Below are 25328 nucleotides of genomic sequence, written 5' to 3'. Positions count from 1 at the left end.
TGATGTAGGAAACACGGCAGCCAATTTTGTACACAGCACAATCCTACAAACAACAATGTGATAAATGATCACATCATTTAGTGCCCTGGGTTCAGGGATAAATATTGAGCCAGGACACCGGGCAGAACTCCCCTGCTCTTCTTTGAAATAGTGCCGTGGAATCTTTTACATCCTCATGAGGGCAGATGGGGCCTCAGTTAAGATCACATCCAAAAGACAGCACATGCATTGGGATGCCAACTTGCTATCATTCATTTTACACAGAGTCAAGATTTACCCCGCCCTAGAACTTTAGAGCACAGGAAACCATTCAAATCCTCACGCTTGTGCGGTAGGGCTAATGCTTTCCTTCCAAAATGGGTGACTAAAACTTAAAAACCTCATCCTTGTTTTCAAACCCCTTTGCCCCTCCCTATTCCTGTAATCTCCTCCAGCTCCACAACCCTCTCAGATCTCTGCGCTCCTCCAATTCTGGCCTCTTGCGCATCCCCAATTCTAATCACCATTGGCAGCTGAGCCTTCAGATCTCGAGGCCTTAAATACTGGAATTCTCTTCCTGAACCTCTTTTCCTCTCAACTTTTCTCCTTCTTTAAGAGCCCCTTAAAACATACCTCTTTGGACAAGCTTTTGGTTACCTGTTCCAATATCTGCTTATGTGGCTCACGTTCCAAAATTTTTTAGCTCATAGAAAAAGAGAAACATAGAAAATTTATGGCACAGAAGGAGGCCATTCAGCCCATTGTGTCTGTGCCAGCTGAACAAGAACCAGCCTAATCTAATTGCCCAGCTCTTGATCCGTAGCCCTGTAGGTTACGGCATATCCAAGTATTTTTTTAATTGTGATGTGCGTTTCTGCCTCCACCACCCTTTCAGGCAATGAAATAAAGATTGCCCTTCACCCTCTGGGTGAAAAAAATTTCTTCTCAACTCCCCACACATCCTGGTAATTGGCCTCTCTGCTAAGGGAAATAGGTCCCTCCCATCAACTCTATCTAGGCCCCTCATAATTTTAAACACCTTAATTAAATTTCCCCCAACCTCCTCTATTCCAAAGAAAACTCCTGTGAAGTGCCTTGGACATTTTTTGGTGTTAAAGGCACCATATAAATGTAAGTTGTTATTGTAGCATATTGTTAGAGATTGATTGAAATGATTAGTTAACAACTCCAGTATATAGGAACATAGGAGCAGGAGTAGGCCATTCAGCCCATCGAGCCTGCCCCACCATTCAATATGATCATGGCTGATCATCCACTTCAATGACTTTTCCCCACACTATCCTCATATCCCCGTATGTCATTTGTATTTAGAAATCTGTCAATCTGTGCTTTAAACATACTCAATGACTGAGCTTCCACAGCTCTCTGGGTTAGAGAATTCCAAAGATTCACAACCCTCTGAGTAAAGAAGTTTCTCTTCATCTCTGTCCTAAGTGGCTTCCCCCTTATTTTAAAATTGTGTCCCCTGGTTCTAGACTCCCCAACCAGGGGAAACATCTTAGCTGCACCTACCCTGTCTATCCCTTTAAGTATTTTGTAGGTTTCAATGAGCTAAGCTCTCATTCTTCGAAACTCTAGAGAATACAGGCCCAGTTTCCCCAATCTCTCTTCATAGGATAGTCCCGCAATCCCGGGAACAAGTCTGGTGAACCTTCGTTGCACTCCCTCTATGGCAATAATATCCTTCCTAAGGTAAGGGGACCAAAACTGCACACAGTACTCCAGGTGCGGTCTAACCAAGGTTCTATACAATTGAAGCAAGACTTCACTACTCCTGTACTCTAATCCTCTTGTGATAAAGGCCAACATACCATTAGCTTTCCTAATTGCTTGCTGTACCTGCATGTTAGCTTTCAGTGACTTATTGACAAGGTCCACCCAGGTCCCTTTGTACATCTATACTTTCTAATCTCTCACCAGTTAAGAAATACTCTGCACATCTATTCCTCCTACCAAAGTAGATCATCTCACATTTTTCCACATTATATTCCATCTGCCATGTTCCTGCCCATTCCCTAAATCTGTCCAAATCCCCATGAAGCCGCTTTGCATCTTCCTCACAACATACATTCCCACCTAGTTTTGTCATCCGCGAACTTGGAAATATTACATTTGGTCCCCACATCCAAATCATTGATATATATTGTGAACAGCTGGGACCCAAGCACTGATCCCTGTGGTACCCCACGCATATATCCACGTTGACTATGCCCAATCAGATCATTATTATCCAAGTGTCCATTTATCACATCCTTTAGAATACATTCTAGTATTTTCCTAATGACTAATGTAAGGCTAACAGGTCTGTAATTCCCTATTTTCTCTCTCCCTCCCTTCTTCAATAGTGGGGTGATATTTGCGACCTTCCAATCTGCAAGAACCGCATCAGAATCTATAGAATTTTGGAAGACAATCACCAATGCATCCATTGTCTCCATAGCTACCTCTTTCAACACTCTGGGATGTAGAATATCAGGTCCTGGGGAATTATCAACCTTTAGCCCCATTAATTTCTCCAATATAACCTTCTTAATAATACTAATTTTCTTCAACTCCTCATTCCCCCTAATCCCTTGGATCTCTAATTTTGGGAGATTTCTTGTATCTTCCTCAGTGAAGACAGACACAAAGTAATCATTTAGCTTCTCTGCCATTTCTCTATTCCCCATGATAAATTCTCCTGACTCTGACTGTAATGAACCCACATTTGTCTTAGCCAAACATTTCCTTTTTACGTACCTGTAGAAGCTTTTACAGTCTGTTTTTATATTTATTGCTAGCTTACATTTATATTCTATTCTCCCTTTCTTTATCGGTTTCTTCATCCTCCTTTGCTGTATTCTAAAATCCTCTCAATTCTCAGGTTTACTACTATTTTTGGCAACTTTAAAGGTCTTTTCTTTTAATCTTATACAATCCTTAACTTCCTTTGTTATCTACGGTTGTCTGCCTTTACATTTGGGGGTTTTGTGCCTTGAAGGAATGTATAGTTGCTGTAAACTATGTAATATTTCTTTAAAGACTATCCATTGCCAATGTACTGTCATACCTCTTAATGTATTTTCCCAATGCACCTCAGCCAATTTGCCCCTCATACCTTCATAATTTCCATTGTTCAAATTTAACACCCTGGCTTCAGATTGGACTAACTCACTTTCAAACATAATGTAAAATTCTATCATATTATGGTCACTCATCCCTAAAGGTTCTTTTACAAGAAGATTAATAATTAGCTCTTTCTCGTTACATAATACTCGATCTAAAATATCCTGTTCTCTAGTCAGTTCCGCAACCTATTGCTCTAGAGAACCATCCCTAACACACTCCAGAAACTCATCCTCCATAGCATTAGTGCTCATTGTGTTATACAACTACCAGGACGGTGGAAAGTGAACTAGATGGACTTGTTCTTTCTAATGTTGCTGTGCACCTCGGAGATGCTCAGTAAGACATTGTGACATACATCTTTAACTTGACAGACATTTTAAAAGCCACATGACTTTCCATTCCAATAATTCCAACGTTAGTTTAGTGTCCGCTTAGCAAGTTGAATATTTATCACCATATACATTTACGCAAAGCTTTTTTCCCCATCTGAAAACATTGGCTGAAATTTTACGTGATCTGGCGAGGAAGGAAAGGAGGGACTGGAAGCGGATGGTGCTGGTGGTCCTGCTCCGATCCCCGTTCTCAGAGGAATCGTGCCTAGGGCGGGGACTGCTGCATCATCAGCTGGCAAGGTCAGATGTGCTGGCGTCATCTTTAAAGGTCTGCCAACACTGGAATGCAGCCTCAGACCATCCTGCCTTTGGGAGAGGATGAAGAGGTCACCGATGCGGCCTTATGCCACATCCCCATCCCGAGGTTGCCCCTGCAGGTGGACATGAGGTTGCTGCCGACCAGATCCACATGTTCGCACCTCCCTTCCTCTCAGGTTCTCTTTCTTGCTGGTGGACCTGCCTCCTGAATGGAGGATGTCCATGGCACTTGGGCACTGCCGGTCTGAAGGGTCACTCTGCCAGTTGCTTCCTCAATAATGCCCACCCCACCCCCCTCTCAGCCCCTCTGGGATTGGCCCCCATGCCAGCAGCTTGATGGCACAATGGAGGCTCGACCCCAGATCTCTGGCTCTTCAACTCCCCCTCCTCCACGCTAAACGCTCTGGTCGTTCTGTACCAGCCTTCCCTGATCCCATGGCTGCCGAATGCAGCAATGACCTCAGCTGCTGATCCATTGCCATCTTTAAGTACCTGCCGGGGCTCCTTAAAATTCCGCTCAATTGGGTCTTCAACAACCTTAACAAGCTCTCAATTGCCGTTTTGAAAAAGCGCGCGCCACTCTCTCTCGACTTGCCGTACGCCGCTGGTTAAAATGCAAACCCAGCTTGATGATGTTGGAGGTCCATCCATGACACCACCCCACGTGATTTAAATCCACCACCACCACCCGCCCCCCACCCCCCGCTCGCCCCTGGCCTCCAATGACGCCCGCTTCGGAACCATAAAATCCCGGCCTTGGTCTCCTTGCCGGTGTACAATGTATTAGGTTGCAAACACCTTTCAACTGGCCATTCTTTATATGTTTTTCTTTTCAATTCATTCTCAGAATTTAGAAAGTTAAGGGGTGATTTGAATAAAGTTATCAAGTTATTAAGAGGATCAGATAGGGTAGATAGAACCTATTTCCATTGGTTGGGGAGTCTAGGGCTCTGGGCCATAGTATAAAAATTAGAGCCAGACCTTTAGGAGTGAAATTAGGAAACCCGCTTACACAGTCATAGGTGGTAGTAGTTTGGAACTCTCTTCCGCAAATGGGAATCGATGTTGGATCAATTGCTAACTTTAAGTCAATGATTGGTTGACTATCGTTAACCAAAGATATTAAGGGATAAGAGACAATGATGGGTTTATGGAGTGAGGACACAGATCAGCCATGATCTCATTGAATGGCAGAAAAGGCTCAAGGGACTGAATGGCCTCCTCCTGTTCCTGTGTAACAGGCTCGAGGGGCTGAATGGCCTCCTCCTGTTCCTGTGTTCCCAACAGAGTGGATACTGCTGGTCTGCTGATATAAACCAACAGTGGTCCATTCATGTGTTACCATATGGTGCCTTCCACGCAATTATTTGTAAAGCTATGAATGAATAATATTGCTGGAAGCTGTTACATTTTTAATCTTCAGTTGTGATTAGGAGACAACATGACAAAGTATTTTGAGCCTTGTGAGATACTCAAGATGAGTAGGATTTTTCAGAATGATTGCTGTGGGTACATTTATATCACTGAGACCCCTCCCTTGCTCTTGTCAGTCATAAAAACACAACAAAGACTTGCATTTATATAGCACCTTTAAAGCAGTAAACCATCCCAAGGCACTTCACAGGAGCAATTAATCTACAAAAGTTGACACCAAGTCACATGAGAAATTAGGACAGGCGACTAGATGCTTGGTCAAATAGGTAGGTTTTAAGGAGTGTCTTAAAAGAGGAAAGACGTGATACATTGGACCAGACACAAGGCAAGGAAAACCCCCAGTTGGTGGAGACCTGCAAGTACCATAGGGCCAAAGTCATCAGTTCCACCCGAGCACGCTGCACTCCCTGGTAGTCACTGTGTTATGTTGACAAACACAGTGACTCGTACGACACACACATCACAATCCCACAGACAGCAAAGAGATGAACGACCAGTTAATCTGTTCTTCATGGCCAGGACATCAGGAGAACTTGCTCTTCTTCAAATACCCCACTGTGATGATCCGTAACCCTACGAACCCCAACCCCCACCCACCAGAATAGTTAGAGGAGGCTGTGATCTAACATCTCATGCGAAGGACGGCACTGCCTCCCCACAAACCCTGGAGAGTTGGCCCCGTTTATGCAATGTCTGCTCAATCAAAGCCACAAATGAACTAAGCTGGCACTGGGATCAGGGGAAAGGAAGAAATTGGCAGAGCAAGGAGGACGAAACGATTAGGATAAACACTAAAATACTTTTTGTTTTGTTGGGTGCATTTCTGCCAACTTTTAACACATCTCAGTTTAAGAAACTGGATTATACAAAATTTATGTGTTATGATAATGGCAGGAGTTCTACTTGTGTTAATTCAGCCCCATCGCATAGTTTAGCTGCTTACTGCCAGCCAGTTACAGATTGCTGTCCACACAAAAATATTTCAATACAAGTTGCCTTAAATGGAAAGAATGCAAAAGGGCAGTTGTCAACCTCTCGGTTTTTATGAGGAGGCCCTGGTCATGAGAACTATGGAAGCTAAGCAAAGGAATTAATCATTAAAGAGACACCAGACTCCATCTCCACACCAAAGAGAGGGCAACCAGTTCCCTTACTGGTCTGTGAATTGTTGATTTGATGAAAAAGGCTGCTGCAATCACCAATATACCATAAGGGGAGGCAATGGTGTAGTGGTGATGTCACTAACCTAACAATCTAGGTTCTGGGGACATGGGCTTGAATCCCACCATGGTAGATGGTGAAATTTGAATTCAATTAATAAATCTAGAATTAAAAAGCTATTCTAATAGTGACCATGAAATCATTGTCAATTGTTGTAAAAACTCAGCTGGCTCACTAATGCCCTTTCGGGAAGGAAATCTGTTGTCCTTTTGTGGCCTGGCCTACATGTGACTCCAGACCCCCCACCAATGTGGTTGACTCCTACATGCTCTTTGAAATGGCCTAGCAAGCCTCTCAGTTCAAGGGCAATGTGAGATGGACAATAAATACTGGCCTAGCTAGCTATGCCCATATCCAAAAAATTGAAAAACAACAACAGTAACGGCCCCTTAGAGTAAATCATTACCTGTACAGATCGACTCAGCAATCCTGTCATTTTCTCTCATGATTGCACTTCATGTGTAGTTGCACCTTGATGGTAAACACTAACATTATGAAGGGTTTTATGGAGTAGCTAGGAAGAGAATGTTTGCAGTGGCAGGAGGCTCAGTAACCAAGGGATATAGTCATAGAACTGTTTACAGCACAGAAGGAGGCTATTCGGCCCATCGAGTCCGGCTTTTCACAGAGCTATCCTGTCAGTCCTACTCGCCCACTCAATCCCCATAGCCCTGCAAGTCTACTTTTTTTTTTATTAGTTCATGGGATGTGGGCATCAGCCTAGGCATTAGCCCAAGCATTAGCCTGGTACTCTGGGCTACTAGTCCAGTGATATTACTACCACACCACTGACTCCCCATGAGTCAATTGACCATGAGTCTATTTCTCTCAGGCGGCCATCCAACGTCCGCTTGAAGTCATGATCGTCTTTGCTTATACCACCCTTGAGGGCAGCGAGTTCCAGGTCATTACCACCCACTGCGTAAAAAAGTTCTTCCGCATATTCCCGCTGCATCTTTTGCCCAAAACTTTCAATCTGTGTCCCCTAGTCCTTGTACCATGAGTTGATGGGAACAGCTTTTCATTGTCTAAGATGATTTGCAAAAATCCAGAGGTGAGATGAGGAGAAATTATTTTGCGCTGCCTGAAAGGGCAATAGAAGCAGATTCAATAGTAACTTTCAAAAAGGAATTGGATAGATACTTGAAAATTAATAATCTGCAGGGCTGTGGGGAAAGAGCAGAGAAGAGTGAGACTAATTGGATAGCAGGGAGGGCCAATGAGGTGAGAGCATTTGATGTAGTCTACACGAACTTTAGCAAGGTTTTTGACAAGGTCCCACATGGCACTTTGGTCATAAGTAAAAGCCCAGGGGATCCAAAGCAAAGTGGCAAGTTGGATCCAAAATTGGCTCCGAGGCAGAAATCAAAGTGGAATATTCAATGGGTGTTTCTGTGACTGGAAGGCTGTTTCCAGTGGTGTTCTGCAGGGTTCAGTACTCGGCCCCTTGCTTTTGTGGTATACATCAATAATTTGGACTTGAATATAGGGGGTATGATTAAGATGTTTGCAGACGATATACAACTTGGTCATGGGTTGATTATGAAGAAGAAAGCTGTAGACTGCAGGAAAATATCAATGGACTGGTCATGTGGGCAGAATAGTGGCAAATGGAGTTCAATCCGTAGAAGTGTGAAGTAATGCATTTGGGGAAGGCTAACAAGGCAAGGGAATACACAATATATGGTAGCATACTAAGAAGTGTAGAGGAAGAGAGGGACCTTGGAGTCCGTGTCCACAGATGCCTGAAGGTGGCTGGACGGGTAGATAAGGTGATCAAGAAGGCATATGGGATACTTGCCTTTATTAGTGAAGGCATTTAATATAAGAGCTGGGAGGTTATGCTGGAACTGTATAAAACACTGGTTAGGCCACAGCTGGAGTACTGTGTGCAGTTCTGGTCACCGCACTGTAGGAAAGATGTTATTTCACTAGAAAGGATAGAGGAGATTTACAAGGATGTTGCCTAGATTGGAGAATTTTTGGTTAAGAGGAAAGATTGGATAGGCTAGGGTTGTTTACTTTGGAACTGAGTAGGCTGAGGGGAGACCTAATTGAAGCGTATAAAATTATGAGGCGTCTAGATAGAGTGGATAGGAAGGGCCTACTCCCCCCGGTTGAGGGGTCCATAACCAGGGGGCATAGATTTAGGGTAAGAGGTTAGAGGGTAATGGGATCTGGAACTCACTGCCTGAAAGAGTGGCAGAGGCAGAAACCCCGATAACATTTAAAAAGTGCTTGGTGATGCATTTGCAGTACCGTAACCTACAAGGCTACAGACCAAGAGCTGTAAAGTGGGATTAGTCTGGATGACTACTTGTCGGCCGGTGCGGACCTGATGGGTCAAATGCCTCCTTCGCTGTAAATTTCAATTATTTCTTTCTATGCTTCTCTTTCAAAGAGTGGGCACAGGCATGATGGGCTGAATGGCCTCCTTCTGTGCTGTAAGATTCTGTGATTTTCATTTCTTTTTCTCAGTTGATAGAACTTTCAGCTCTGCGTCCGAACGTTTGCGTTCAGCTTCAATCCCTGGATCATGACCTCTCCTCACAAGAGGGATGAGAGAGGTCATGAGAACAGCATCATCTCCAAGATCCCCACCCCCAAATGCACACACCATTCAGATTGTAGACATGTCTCCATTTATTCCCTGTTGTTGGCTTAATATCCTCGAATTCCCTGCCTGACACCACGTGGAAGCATCATTTCCACAAGGACTGCAGTAGTTCAAGGAGAAGGTCCCCTGTTAACTTCTCAGAACAAGTTAGTGACTGGCAATAAATGTAGCCTTGCCAACACTGCTCGCAATCCAAGAACTAATCATACAATCTTACAGTGCAGAAGGAGGCCGTTCAGCCCATCGTGCCTGTGCCAGCTCTTTGAAAGAGCTGTTCAATTAGTACCTCTCTCACCTCCTCTTTCCCCATAACACTGAAAATTTCTCCTTTTCAAGTATTTATCCAATTCCCCTTTTGGAAGTTACTATTGAATCTGTTTCCATTGCCCTTCTAGGCAGCACATTCCAGATCACAACAACTCACTGAGTTAAAAAAAAAATCTCTTCATTTCTTCCCCAGCCTGGCTTTTTTTGGCTCCTTAAAACCTACCTCTTTGACCAAGTTTTTTGACATCTGCCCTAATATTGCCTTAAGGAGTACCTTGCTGTATGGCTGTGAAACATGGGTGACTTACAGCTACCACGAAAAGCTCCTCAATAATTTCCATCTTCGCTGTCTGTGGTGCATTATGGGTATATCCTGGCAGGACAAAATCACAAATGTGGCCGTCCTCTCAAAGGCAGAGCTCCCAAGTGTGTTGGCACTAATCAAACAGAAATGGCTTCAGTGGATCAGACACGTCCGCAGGATGAAAGGCGGTTGCATACCCAAGGACCTTCTGTATGGTGAGGTAGCTGGTATCAGATGACCAGTGGGGCGCTTAAAGCCCAAGGATGCTTGCAAGCATGACATGAAGGCTCTAAATGTCAACTGTCACACCTAGGAGTCGCTAGCTGGTGAAAGAGGGAAATGGCGACACATCCTGTGGACTGGTGTGCACTACCACGATGACCAGTTGCTACAGCAGCTTGGCAACAGGCGCCAACAGTTACACATGCAGCACTTGTGACAGAACCTGCCTCTCAAGGATTGGCCTTCACAGCCATCAGCAAAGGTGCACCAAGAGAAGACACCCCACTGAAATGCATTGTTTGCTGCATGTCCATCATCTTTCATAGATGGAAGGATGCCAACCGATCAGGACAGTGTCAAATTTTGCTTTATAATGCCGCTGTGAAGCACCTTGGCACTTTTTATTATGTTAAAGGTGCTATATAAATACAAGTTGTTGTTGCAACTGAGAAATAATTGATAGTGAATGAATTTTGACTCCTCTTTAAATATAGTTGACGATAGAATCATGAAACTCTTCAGTATAGAATGAGGTGATACTGCTCATTAAGCCTGTGCTGCTTTCCCCACTGGAGATCTGCACTAATCCTTTTCCCATGCTGTTAACATTTTTCTTCTTGATATGTTTATCATAGTTAATAAGATTGGCCATTTCAATAGCCACTTGTGGTGATGCAGTCCATGTTGGATAGACCGGGGTTGTTTTCTTTGGAACAGAGGAGTCTGACAGGAGATTTACTTGAGATATTTAAAATTATGAGGGGCTGTGATAGAGCGGATCGGAGGGAGCTATTTCCCTTAGCAGAGAGGTCAATAACCAGGGGGCATATATTCAAAGGAATTGGTAGAAGGATTAGAGGGGAGTTGAGATTTTTTAAAAATTCACCCAGAGGGTTGTGGGGGTCTGGAACTCACTGCCTGAAAGGGTGGTAGAGGCAGAAACCCTCATTGCATTTAAGCAGTACTTGGAAATGTCCTTGAAGTGCCTGAACCTACAGGGACACAGATCAAGAGCTGGGAAGTAGGACTAGGCTGAAGAATTCCTTTTCATCCAGCACAGTCATGATGGGCTAAATGATCTCCCGTGCTGTAAATTTTCTATGCTTCCATGTTTCTAATAACCCTTTATGTACGTGAAAAGAAATTCTGCCCTTCCTTCCCGGCAAGATCTCATCTAAATGCTTATCCTGTAACTTGCTTTTCCTGTAACATGAGTGTCCCCTGTCCTGTTTGCCTGTTAGCTGTAGCAATACCTGACCACTTTGCTCCTTGCTTGTTGTCTCATGTCCTTTAGACAGTGCTGACTCCCTAGCAGCCGATACATCTGTGGACAATTTTAGGGAAAGGCATTCCAGATCTTGCAGTGTAAACCCGTCAATTTTTTTCAAGCAGGCTCTCTTATAGAAACATAAGAACAGGAGTAGGCCATTCAGCCCCCTCAAGTCTATTCTGATCATCCTCTCCTGATTTTTCTCTTAGCTGCAAGCAGGGGACCCAGATTCCCAGGTGTTAAATTTGAACAAAGGAAATTATGAAGGTATGATAGGCAAATTGGCTGTGGTGGATTGGGAACAAACATTAAAAGGTATGACAGTACGTGCAATGGATAGTCTGTAAAGAATTATAACATAGTTTACAGCAACTATACATTCCTTCAAGGCACAAAGACCCCAAAAGAAAAGGCAGTCAACCTTGGCTAACGAAGTTAAGAATTGTATAAGACTAAAAGAAAAGGCCGATAAAGTTGCCAGACATAGTGCTAACCCTGAGGATTGTGTGGACTTTAGAATACAGCAAAGGAGGACCGAGAAACTGATAAAGAAAAGCAGAATAGAATATGAATGTAAGCTAGCTAAAAACGGACTGTAAAGGCTTCTATAGAAATGTAAAAAGGAAACATTTGTCTAAGATAAATGTGGGTTCATTACAGGCAGAGTCAGGAGAATTTATAATGAGGAATAGAGAAATAGCAGAGAAGCTAAATGATTATTTTGTGTTTGTCTTCACAGAGGAGGATACAAGAAATCTCCCAGAATTAGGGATTGGATGTGACTAAGGAGAATGAGGAATTGAAGGAAATTAGTGATAGTAAGAAGGTTGTATTGGAGAAATTAATGTGGCTAAATGTTGAAAAGTCCCCAGGACCTGATATTCTACATCCCAGTGTGTTGTAAGAGGTAGCTATGGAGATAGTGGATGCATTGGTGATCATCTTTCAAAATGCTACAGATTCTGGAACGCTTCCTGCTGATTGGAAGGTAGCAAATGTCACCCCACTATTTAAGAAGGAAGGGATAGAGAAAACAGGGAACTACAGACCTGTTATCCTTACATCAGTAGTTGGGAAAATACTAGAATGTATTCTAAAGGATGCGATAAATGGACACTTGGATAATAATGATCTGATTGGGCATAGTCAACATGGATTTATGAATGGGAAATCACATTTGATAAACCTGTTGGAGTTTTTTGAGGATGTTACTAACAGAATTGATAAAGGGGAGTCGGTGGACGCAGCATACTTGGATTTTCAGAAGGCTTTTGATAAAGTCCCCCACAGGAGGTTGGTTAACAAAATTAAAGCACATGGGATATCAGATAATATAATGGCATGGATTAAGGATTGGTTAACAGGCAGAAAACAGAGAGTGGGAATAAATGGGTCATTCTCACATTGGCAGGCTGTGACTTGTGGGGAACCGCAGAGATCAGTACTTGGGCCCCAGCTGTTCACAATATATATCAATGATTTGGATGTGGGGACCAAATGTAATATTTCCAAGTTTGCCAATGACACAAAACTAGGTGGGAATGTGTGTTGTGAGGAAGATGCAAAGCGGCTTCAAGGGGCTTTGGACAGGCTAAGTGAATGGGCAAGAACATGGAATATAATGTGGACTTTGGTACCAGGAATAGATGTGCAGAGTATTTCTTAAATGGTAAGAGATTAGAAAGTGTAGATGTACAAAGGGACCTGGATGTCCTCATCAATAAGTCAATAAAAGCTAACATTCAAGTGCAGCAAGCAATTAGGAAAGCTAATGGTATGTTACCCTTTAACGCATGAGGATTTGAGTGCATTAATAGTGAAATCTTGCTTCAATTATATAGAACCTTGGTTAGACCGCACCTGGAGTACTGTGTGCAGTTTTAGCCCCCTTACCTTAGGAAGGATATTATTGCCATAGAAGGAGTGCAACGAAGGTTCACCAGACTTGTTTCTGGAATGGCGGGACTGTTCTATGAAGAGAGATTGGGGAAACTGGGCCTGTATTCTCTAGAGTTTCGAAGAATGAGAGGTGATCTCATTGAAACCTACAAAATACTGAAAGGGATAGACAGGGTAGATGCAGCTAAGATGTTTCCCCTGGTTGGGGAATCTAGAACCATGGGACACAATTTCAAAATAAGGGGAAGTCACTTAGGACAGAGATGAGGAGAAATTTCTTTACTCAGAGGGTTGTGAATCTTTGGAATTCTCTACCCCAGAGGGCTGTGGAAGCTCAGTCATTGAGTATGTTTAAAGCAGAGATTGACAGATTTCTAAATACCGATGATATAAAAGGATATGGGGGTCGTGTGGGAAAAAGGCTTTGAAGTGGATGATCAGCCATGATCGTACTGAATGGCGGAGCAGGCTAGATGGGCTGAATGGCCCACTCTTGCTCCTATATTCCTATGTGCAGCAACAGGAATATCTGTTTCTGTACTTCAATAGGGGCAAGGGGTCAACATTCCACCTTAAGCTGGGATAGAACATTGAAAAGCTTACGAAGGCTTTAGAGAGGTTGCAGAAGAGATTGACAAGAATGGTTCCAGGGATGAGGGACTTCAGTTACGTGGATGGATTGGAGAAGCTGGGGCTGTTCTACTTCGAGAAGAGAAGATTAAGAGGAAATTTGATAGAGATGTTCAAAATCACAAGGGGTCCGGACAGAGTAGATTGAGAGAAAGTGTTCCCCATTGGCGGTAAGGTCAAGAACCAGAGGACACAGATTTAAGGTGATTGGCAAAAGACCAGAGGCAAAATGAGGAAAATGTTTTTTTTAACCCAGTGAGTGGTTAGGATGTGGAATGCATGGCCTTCGAGTGTGGTGGAGATGGATTCAATCGAGGCATTCAAAAGGGAATTGCATAATTACCTGAAGAGAAAAAATTTGCACGGCTATGGGGAAAGGGCAGGGGAATGGAACTTGCTAAGTTACTCTTGCAGAGAGCTGGCACAGACACAGGGGCCGAACGGCGTCCTTCTGTGCTATAACCATTGTGTGATTCTATGACTCGATGATCTGAGGGTAATTTTGGAAGGCTTTAAAGGGGAAGCTAGATAAGCACATGAGGAAGAAGGGAACTAAAGGAAATACTGTGAGGGTTAGATGAACAGGGGCAGGAGGAGCACAAATGCCAACATAGAGCAGAAGGGCCGAATGGACTGCTTCTGAGCTGTAAATTTTCTGCAATTCTATGCAACTGATGGTAAAGCCTGGCTCGGGTATAAAATTAAAACCCAACCCGGGCCCGACCTGACCCCAGCCAAACCGAACCCAACCCGAGCCCTTTAATTATTTTTGTGCCCGACCTGACCCGACACGACACGAATCTCCTTCATCTGTTCCGGCAGCAGGCGATTCCCGCACCTGGAGTTGTGAGGGATCATGGTTAGCCTGATTCCGTGACTTCCCGGAAGTAGTGTCCAGTCCGACCCGACCCGAGTCCGAATGCTGGGCTCGGAATTTCGACCCAGCCTGACCCGAGCCCGACACATGTAGTCGGGTCCAGTCAGGTTTGGGTCGGGTAGCCAGGCTTTAACTGATGGCATCTCCAGCATTCGTGCCTTTGTGCCCTTCAGACTCGACTATTCCAACACACTGGTGGCTGGCCTCCCACATTCTACCCTCCTTAAATTTGAGGTCATCCAAAACTCTGCTGCCCATGTCCTCTCTCGCACTAAGTCCCGTTCACCCATCACTCCTCTTCTCGCCGACCTACTCAGTGTCCGGATCAAGCAACGCCTCGATTTTAAGATTCCCATCCTTGTCTCCAAATCTTTCTATGGCCTCGCCTCTCCCTACCTCGGTCATCGCCTCCAGCCCCACAATCCTCTGAGATCTCTGCACTCATTGAATTCTGGCCTCTTGAGCATCTCCAATTTTAATCGCTCCACCATTGGTGGCTGTGTCTTCAGCTGCCTGGGCCCCAGGCTCTGGAATTCCCTCCTTAAATCTCGATGACTCTTTGCTTTAAGATGCTCCTTAAAAGCATCCCCGCTTGACCAAGCTTTTGGCCATCTGCCCCAATACCGCCATATGTGGCTCGGTGTCTAATTTTGCTTTATAATGCTGCTGTGAGGTGCCTTGAGATGTTTTATTATATTAAATGTACAAGTTGTCATTGTTGTATTACAGCAGCCCCTCATTATTGCATGTTCAACAGTGTGAACAGACAATGAAGTGTAGTCGCTGCTGGAAATGCAAGAAACGTGGCAGCCAGTTTGCGCATAGGAAGATCCCACAATGATAAATGACTAGATAATTTGTTTTTAGTGATGTTAATTGAGGTGAGAGTGATTGCCCTTGACGTCAAGACAGCATTTGACCGAGTGTGACATCAAGAACCACCAGTAAAATTGAAGTCAATGAGAATCGGGGGGAAACCTCTCCATTGGCTGGAGTCATACCTAGCACAAAGGAAGATGGTTCTGGTTGTTGGAGGCCAATCATTTCAGCCTCAGGACATCACTGCAGGAGTTCCTCAGGAAAGTGAACTAGGCCCAACCATCTTTTGCTGCTTCCCTCTGTCATAAGGACAGAAGTGGGGCTATTCATTGATAATTGCACAGTGTTCAATTTCATTCGCAATTCCTCAGATACTGAAGCATTCCATGTCTACTTCAGGCTCGAGCTGATAAGTGGCAAATAACATTCGCACCACACAAGTGCCAGGCAATGATCATCTCCAACAAGAGAGAATCTAACCATCTCTCCTTGATATTCAACAACATCACCATCACTGAATTCCCCACCATCAGTATACTGAGGGGGTGGGGGGTGGGGGTCGCCCTTGACCAGAAACTGAACTGGACCAGCCACATAAATACCATGGCTACAAGAGCAGGTCAGAGACTGAGAATTCTGTGGCAAGAAACTCACATCCTGATCTCCCCAATGCCTGTCCACCATCTATAAGGCACAAGTCAGGAGTGTGATGGAATACTCTCCACTTACCTGGATGGGTGCAGCTCCAACAACATCAGGAAGCTCGACACCATCTAGGACAAAGCAGCCCGCTTGATTGGCACCCCATTCACAAACATCCACTCCCTCCACCACTGACGCACAGTGGCAGCAGTGTGTACCATCTACAAGATGCACTGCAGCAACTCACCAAGGCTCCTTCAACAGCACCTTCCAAACCCGCAACATCTACCACCTAGAAGAACAAGGGCAGCAGACATATGGAAACACTGCTACCTGCATGTTCCTCTTCAAGTCACGCACCATCCTAACTTGTAAAATGTATTGTCATTCCTTCACTGTCGCTGGAACTTACTTCCAAACAGTACTGTCAGAATAACTTCATCACATGTACTACAACAGTTCAAGACAGCGACTCACCACCACCTTCCCAAGGGTTTATTTTATTCGTTCCTGGGATGCGGGCATCGCTGGCGAGGCCAGCATTTATTACCCATCCCTAATTGCCCTTGAGAAGGTGATGGTGAGCTGCTTTCTTGAACCGCTGCAGTCCATATGGGGTAGGCACACCAACCGTGTTGTTAGGAAGGGAGTTCCAGGATTTTGACCCAATGACAGTGAAGGAATGGCGATATAGTTCCAAGTCAGGATGGTGTGTGGCTTGGAGGGGAACTTGCCGCTGGTGGTGTTCCCATGCATCTGCTGCCCTTGTCCTTCTAGGTGGTAGAGGTCGCGGGTTTGGAAGGTGCTGTCTAAGTAGCCTTGGTGAGTTGCTGCAGGGCATCTTGTAGATGGTACACACTGCTGCCACTGTGTGTCGGTAGTGGAGGGAGTGAATGTTTGTGGACGGGGTGCCAATCAAGTGAGCTGCTTTGGCCCGGATGGTGTCGAGCTTCTTGAGTGTTGAGGGTAATTACAGACGGGCAATAAATGCTGGCCTTGCCAGGGACGCCCACATCCCCTGAAAGAACGGTAAAAAACTAATCTTTGTGACCTTTACGATGCATGTGAGAAGCACGTTGACATCACAACATTTCAACTTTTGCAACACATTGCACTCTGAGCTCCTGCCTTACACTGTCTGAAATTGTCAGTAAGTTGAAGAAATTGAAATCAGCTTCACTGACTCTTGGCAATATTTTTGAGAACATTCTCATAAATCAGCACATGGTGATAACGGAGTGTCTATGGATGACAGAGTGAAACCAGCTGCACTTGTTGGGGAGTCTAGAACCAGGAGACATAGCCTAAAAATTACAGCCAAACGTTACAAGAGTGGAATTAGGAAACATTTCTTCTTGCAAAGGGTGGGAGAAGCTTGGAACATTCTTCCGCAAACAGCAATTGATGCAAGATCACTTTGTTGACCAAAGGTATGAAGGGATATGGGGCTGAGGCGAGTATATGGAATTAGGTGACAAATAGGCCATAATTTCACTGAACGGCTGAACAGGCTTGAGGGGCTAAATGGCCAGCTCCTGTTCTTTTTTTTTAAATTATTTCACGGGATGTGGGCATCACTGGCAAGGACAGCATTTGTCACCTGTCCCGAATTACCCTTAAATGGAGTGACTGGCCAAGCCCTTTCAGAGGGCAGTAAGAGTCAACCATATTGCTGTGGGTCTGGAGTTACATGTAGGCCAGACCAGGTAAGGATGGCAGATTTCCTTCCCTAAAGGACGCTAGCGAACCAGATGGTTTTTACCACGATGATAATTTCACCTCTACCAACTAGAAGGACAAGGGCAGCAAATACATGGGAACATCACCACCTGCAAGTTCCCCTCCAAGTCACACAACATCCTGACTTGGAACGATATTGTCATTCCTTCACTGTCGCTGGGTCAAAATCCTGGAACTCCCTTCCTAACAGCACTGTGGGTGTACCTACCCCAAAATGGACTGCAGCGGTTCAAGAAGGCAGATCACCAACACCTTCTCAAGGACAATTAGGGATGGGCAATAAATGCTGGCCTGGCCAGCGACGCCCACATTCCATGAATGAATTTTTAAAAAGTTCTAGACTAGCTTTCAGTTCTAGGTTTTTGTTAATTAATTGGATTAATGCCTATGTTTCTATATTGATATGGACTTCCGGAAGACATTTGATAGGGTTCCAAGCAAGGGATTATTAGCACAAATTAAAACATGAGCAATTTGAGAGAATTGGTTCAGTGGGTAGGAGACAGAGAATGGGGATAAAGTGTTTGTAATCTGATTGGTGGGATGTGACAAGTGATATTTGGATCAAATGGGAATGGGACATACACTTGAAAAGGAAAAGAATTGCAAGGCCATAGAAATATCAGGAGTCTGACTGGCTAGCTCTTACAAAGAGCCAGAGCAGGCATGTTGGGCTGAAAGGCCTCCTCCTCTGCTGTATGCTTTTATGACTTTATAGTTTATTTTCCTCAGCAGCTGTTTAATGAAGCAGGAACATCGATCATTGACTATTAATCTAGTGAAACAGACACTCTGCCTTACTAACTGTGTGCTTCTTGAGAGAAAAACTTGACTCAATTTATTTTGGATATGATCTTGTCCTTCTTTGGGTAATCTGAAAAAAAAACACTTCACTAGACTGACAGCCTCTGACCTCTCATCCTAGTTACCATGCACTATTAAGATAGACCAATACATCATTGGCTGCACTGCAATGCTCTCATATTTGTAAAAGCTGAAAACGGGAGGGTAAATTCTTTAGCGAAGAATAACACAACATCTAATTTTCTATTTTTTCTTCCCCTTTCCTGTAAACAAGAGTGAGATTAAGCACCGAGTGAGCACTTTACAGGATTGGGAAACATCAGCTAGTTAGCATTTGATACTAATCCCCCTGCATGTCTCGGTTTGTTCACATCATGGCCTTATTCTGGGAGTGGATAAGTTACGAGAAGCGAGTTTAGCGGGTCAGTGCTGCGGCTCAGTTGGTATCACACTCATCACTGAGAGAGAAGATTGTGGGTTCACGTACAACTCCAGCAACTTAATCACAACAATCTAGGTTGACGCTCCAATACAGTGCTGAGGAGGTAAAACATTGAAGTAAGGACCTGACAGTCCTTGCAGATAGATGCAAATGGCATTATTTCAAAGAGCAAAGGAGCTCTCCCTAGTGTCCTTGTCAACATTTATTCCTTTATCAACATCACTAAAACAGATTAACTGGTCGTTATCTTAGGCCATGGAGGGATTTGAACACAAAGCTGAGAATTTTAAAACTGAGGCATTGTTTAACAGGCAGCCAATGTAGGTCAGCAAGCACAAGGGTATGGGTGAATGGCATTTGAGATAGGGGCAGCAGAGATTTGGATGACCTCAAGTTTATAGAGGGTAGAATGTGGGAGGTCAGCCAGGAGAGTGTTGGGAATAGTTGAATCTAGAGGTCACAAAGGCATGGATGAAGGTTTCAGCAGCAGAAGAGCTGAGTCAGGGGCAGAGATGTGCGATGCTACGGAGGTGGAATGAGGTGGTCTTACTGACAGCACAGATATGTGGCTGATAGCTCATCTCAGGGTCAAATATGACACCAAGGTCATGAACTGCCTGGTTCAACTTCACACAGTTGCCAGGGAGAGAAATGGAGTCGATGGCGAGGACCGAAAACAATGGCTTCAGTCTTCCCAATATTTAATTGGAGGAAATTTCTGCTCATCCAGTTCTGGATGTCGGACAAGCAGCCTGACAAATTAGACAGTTGAGGGGGCGAGAGAGGTGGTGGTGAGGTAGAGCTGGGTGTTGTCAGCGTATATGTGGAAACTGATGCGTTTTCAGATCATGCCGTCGATGGGAAGCATGTAGATGAGAAAGAGGAGGGGTCAAGGATAGATCCTTGGGGTGCTCTAGAGGTAACGGTGCAAGAATGGGAAAGGAAGCTATGGGTGGTGATTCTCTGGCTATGATTAGATACATAAGAATTGAACCAGGCGTGTGCAGTCCTACCCAGTTGGACAACTGTGGAGAAGTATTGGAGGAAGATGATGTGGTCAATTGTGTCAAAGGTTGCAGACGGGTCAAGAAGCACAAGTCATGGACCAGCACTACCTTTGATTGTGGAAAGATTTGAACTCACATCTTGGTAATGATGAGGGAGTGGGGGATTCTAAGCATCTGCACTCACATATGGATTCCTGTTCCTGATAGGCTCCAGCAACAAGCACACCCAGATCAGAGAAAAGGCACTTGGGTATGAAGAAGCCTGTATTTCCCCAGGGATGTTGGAGATGAATTTCCCATCCTGTTTCTCCTGCCCATATCATGAGTTCCCACATACTTTTTAAAAAATTTGCTCTTGGGATGTGGGCCTTACTGGCAAGTCCAGCATCTGTTGCCCATCCCTAATTGCCCTTGAACTGAGTGACTAGCTAGGCCATTTCAGAGGGCAGTTAAGAGCCAACCACATTGCTTTGTGTCTGGCGTCACATGTAGCCCAGACCAGGTAAGGACAGCAGATTTCCTTTCCTAAAGGACATTAGTGCAACGGATGGATTTTTTACAACAATTCAGTAGTTTTATGATCATTAATCATTACAGATTTATTAATTAAATTCAAGTTCCTCTGGCTGCCATTGTGGGATTTGAACTCACATCTGTGGAGCATTAGTCCAGGCCTCTGGATTACTAGCCCAGTAACAGTACCACTATGCTACCAACCCCACTTGGGGCACTGGGGCAGGGAAGGGGGAATAGCAAAATCTAACATAGTGAGGGTTGGGGGGGTGGTTGGTTGGTGATGGTGTGGACATTAGTGTACCTGGTAGTGATATCTGACTGGAAAGACTAGAGTGTGGCATGGATTATGAACAATGAGGGGGATTTGGCCCCTGAGTCTAATGATGGTCATGAAACCATTGTTGATTGTTGTAAAAGCCCATCTGGTTCACTAATGTCCTTTAGGGGAGGAAATCTGCTGTCCTTACCTGGTCTGGCCTACATGTGACTCCAGACCCACAGCAATGTGGTCGACTCTTACAGGCCCTCTGAAATGGCCGAGCACGCACTCAGTTGTATCTAACCACTACGAAGTCAACAGCACTGCGGGTGTACCTATCCCACATGGACTGCGGCGGTTCAAGAAGGCAGCTCACCACCACCTTCTCAAGGGCAATTAGGGATAGGCAATAAATGCTGGCCTGGCCAGTGACGCCCAAACATCCCATGAATGAATTTTTAAAAAGTCTGTCCTGCACAATGGAGGGGAGCAGGATGGAGTCTGCTTTGCAACAGGATGTACAAGGTATGCGACTGAGTACAGTGTTTGCTTTTCATGTATGCTTTTATGATCAAAATCCTGTTTCAAAATCAGTGCTGAGAAACAGGATTTTACTCAGTAAAGTTACCTTAGGGGTGAGGTGGAGCAAAGTGATAATGGGCAGTGTAGGGATTAACAAGGGAGACGATTGTGGATAATTATGTCAGCTTAGTAGGGCAATGAGGAGATAGGTGGGGCAGCAGAATGGTGCTGTAGATGGACACACACACAAATCTTGATAATCTGAACCCTGACCCAAGTGAGTATCCAGAACACTTTTGATGTTTGAGCAGCCTATCTTCTATTAGAGGGATGTCTGTCACTGGAAGCTTGGGTTCCAGCAAACAAATGCCCTAACAGGGAGGATGGTCCTGACTAGAGAAGCAGCACAAATTTTGGGTCCCTAACCCAAACTGTGCCTATACCCTCTCCACCTAGGCACAGGCAGTGGCCTTACAAGCAGAGAGTGTGAACTAACCAGAAATTCTACCTGTGTGGAGTTTTGACGTCTAAAGGATGATTTGTTTAAGGGGTTTAAGATGATTAAAGGAGTTGAGAGGGTGAATACAGAGCAATTATTCCCTCTGGTGGGAAAGTCTGGAACAAGGAGGCATAATCTTAAAATTAGAGCCAGGTCATTCAGTGGTGATGTCAGGAAGCACTTCTTCACACAAAAGGGTAGTGGGAATCTGAAACTCTCTCCCCCATAAAGCTGTGGAGGCTGAGGGTCAACTGAAAATGTCAAAACTGTGATTAATGGATTTTTGTTGGGTCAGGGTATTAAGGGATATGCAACCATGGCAGATAGATAGAGTTCAGGTACAGATCAGCTGTGATCTAACTGAATGGAAGAAAAAAAGACTCCGTTCACAACCTCAGGAAATCCCAAAGTGCTTTACAGCCAATGAAATCCTTTTTAAAGTGTAGTCACTGTTGTAATGTAGGAAACATAGTCGCCAATTTGCACACAGCAAGCTCCCACAAACAGCAACATAATAATGACCAGATAATCTGTTTTGGTGGTGTTGATTAAGGGATTAATATTGGCCAGGACACCAGAGATAAGTCTTCTCTTCTTCAAAATACTGCCATGGAATCATTTTCATCCTCTTGCGATAACAAGCAGAGCCTCAGTTTTATGCTTCATCTGAAAGACAGCACCCCTGACAGTGCAAAACTCCCTCGGTCTTGCACTGGAGTGTCAGCCTTGATTTTTGTACTCAGGTCTCTGGAGTGGGGCTTGAATCCACAACCCCCTCACTCAGAGGTGAGACTGTAACCAACTGAGCCACTGCGGACAGCCAAATGACGGGGTAGGCTTGAAGGGCCGAATGGTCTACTCCTTTTCCTATGCTCCGAGTAAGTCAGTGTGGAGACTCAGCACAATGATGCATTCTTACAGGAGCGAAATCTCACAACAGAGAAGCAGACATTCGGCCCATTGTGACTGTGCTGGCTCTTTGAAAGAGGTATCTAATTAATCCCACTGCCCCTGCTCATTCCCCAGAGCCCTACAAATTTCTCTGCTTCAACTATTTACCCAATTCCCTTTTGAAAGTTCCTATTGAATCTGCTTCCACCGCCCTTTCAGGCAACGCATTCCAGATCACAACAACTCACTGAATAAAAAAACTTCTCATCTCTGCCCTGGATATTTTTTGGCAATTATCTTAAAATTCTCAGCTGGCCAACAAGATTATCCTGAAAGGTTCATCATTCCTCTAATTTGCAGGGCAATGGGGAAAGAGCGGGGGAGAGGGACTAATCGGAAAGCTCTTTCAAAGAGTCGGCACAGACGTAAAAGGCCGAATGGCCTCCTTCTGTGCTGTATCATTCATGACTCTGTGAAAGCCTAATTAGGGTTCCCCATCACTTGCACCATTTCATTCCTAGGAATTTTCATTAAGCACAACCTTAATAAACTTTCCCTGAAGAATGAGCCACTTGTGCAACATGTTTGTTGTTGAAAATCTTCAGTTCCCGCAAGTGTTCCTCCAGTGTCTGAAACATGCCAGACAGATGGCATCCAGATGTGGCAAGGCAGATCACAACTGGACTGTTACATATTTGGTCATTTGGCAATTCTCGTTCCAGCTATTTGTTCCCTTTCAGAGCCTCAGATTTGCCAGAGGGCACTGAATAGCAGCATTCTGAGAGTGGCAACAACAGCCACCACACGTGATTGGCACTAGCGGTGGATGGAGTGGCTGCCAATTTCAGGCGACTCCCCAGCCTGGGCAAACCGAACTGGGCATGTTTCAAGTTGCGCTGCACTCTATGCGGTTCTGGGTCATTAGCCCTGGCACGACAACATCAGGGAATTCACAGGCTTTTAAACCCCAAAATGTGGTGCCAACCAATTCCTTCTCCCTGATCTCCAGACTATTAAAAACAAAACTTGACGTCAATGGCCCTGCCTCCCGGCCTGTTGCAAATGTTCAAGGTAAAATCTACCCGATGATAACTGTACCAAAAAGCAGGATCAATGTATGACATGATTGGAATAGTACTAGACACACCCGATTCCACTGTTCAGTCACCTCCCTACCTTTTCTCCACCCTGGTCAGTATTCCTTGTTTTAGGAACACAGGAGCAGGAAGAGGTCATTCAGCCCCTCAAGCCTGATCTACGATTCAATTAGATCATGGCTAATCGCCATCTCTACTCCATCTACCCGCCTTGATTCCATAATCTTTAATATCCTTAGCTAACAAAAATATATCAATCTCAAGGCTTGAAATGTTCAATTGATCTCCAGCTTCAATAGCTTTACGTGTGAAGAAGTGCTTCCTGGCATCAACCTTGAACTGCCTGGCTCTAATTGTAAGGTTCTGCTCTCTTGTTGTGGACCTCCCCCGCCAGAAGAAATCGTTTCTGTCAACCAGATCAAATCCATTAACCATCTTAAACAGCTTAATTAGATTACCCCTTGATCTCCAATACTCAAGGGAATATTACAAGCTTAGTCTATGTATCTCGTCTTCATAATTTAACCCTTTTAGCTCTGGTTAAAAAAGTTAAGTCTCTCCTTCATTTAAAAGACATTGAGATATAACCAGCAGCGGAGAACTTGCTATCGAGATGCAAGTTGTTGTAATGTTTGTATATTTAAAATAACCTCTCCCCTCCCTCATACATACATCTCCCCCCTCCTCCCAATAACTATTGGGATTGATGAGATGACTTCTGTTACCCTCCCGTGGCCGAGTAGCTTGTCCATCCGCACTGATGAAGACTGGAGATCGAGAAAGAGAGACGGGATAAATGACAACCTATAGAACTCTGCCCCAGTTTAAGCCAGAGTTGGGTGGGGAATTAACAATAAGCAGCCCAGTTCTTTCTTGCTCTCTTGAATTCTCACTTCCCTAGCCAATAACCCCGCAAATAACTCTAACCAGCTGAATTCTCATGGGAACATGACTATAGAATATAAAAAATGTCCCAGGGTCCAATAAAACTGAGGGGCACCTTAAAACTCACCAATTTACCAAGCAATTGAATAATCAAATTAAAACAAAAGGCACTCACCCGACTCTCAGACTCTCACCATCCGATCAGTTCCTTCTCTCGATTCCCGACGTGCTAAATTAATAATTAATCAGAAAAAGGCGTTTAATTTTTACATGTTGAGTCTCTCTAATAAGACAGGGCGTTTAACCCCTGATGTTGACAGTCACTGGTGATCACTATGAAGTGTGGTTGTTATGAGAGTGTGTTTCGTAAAGTTACCTGTCTCAGTTTGAAATTGGAGCATAGTTCAAAGCCTCTGCAGCTCCAGCTCTCATTGTCTCAATGTTTTTATTTAAAAATAACTGCATTAAGAAATTGGCTGGAGTCAGTTTCAGTCCCAAATCCCACCTCCAACTCACGTGGTAAAATCGGATCTATGTGGGTTGTTGTTTATTTATAGTTTGATGGTTTGCTTTTACTTTTCATCACTTCCAAACAAATGTGTGGGTGTTTTTCTTTAACTGATTTTGCACTGGTTTTTCCAGTCATCACGGATTTTTTAAAAATTCTAATCCATTTACGGGATGAGGAGAGCGCTGGAGTTGGCAG

At 44.4% G+C, this 25328-nt stretch overlaps 1 protein-coding gene across 3 annotated transcripts in view; it reads right to left on the bottom strand.

The window, feature by feature from the left end:
* The window catches only part of LOC137371119 (P2Y purinoceptor 3), a 51098-nt gene extending 26035 nt beyond the window's left edge, over positions 1–25063 (bottom strand). For all 3 annotated transcript variants that reach the window (XM_068033081.1, XM_068033082.1, XM_068033083.1), the window contains exons 1-2: positions 24999–25063; positions 24798–24851 (exon numbers count right to left, since the gene is read on the bottom strand). The gene's annotated coding sequence lies outside the window, so the exon portion shown is untranslated. The remainder of the gene's footprint in view (positions 1–24797; positions 24852–24998) is intronic.
* Positions 25064–25328: the final 265 nt, after the last annotated feature.

Source organism: Heterodontus francisci, chromosome 6, assembly GCF_036365525.1.
Source record: "Heterodontus francisci isolate sHetFra1 chromosome 6, sHetFra1.hap1, whole genome shotgun sequence".
Classification (NCBI taxonomy): Eukaryota; Metazoa; Chordata; class Chondrichthyes; order Heterodontiformes; family Heterodontidae; genus Heterodontus; species Heterodontus francisci.
The sequence above is the reverse complement of the archived record's forward strand: the minus strand, read 5'-3'. Positions and strand labels throughout refer to the sequence as shown.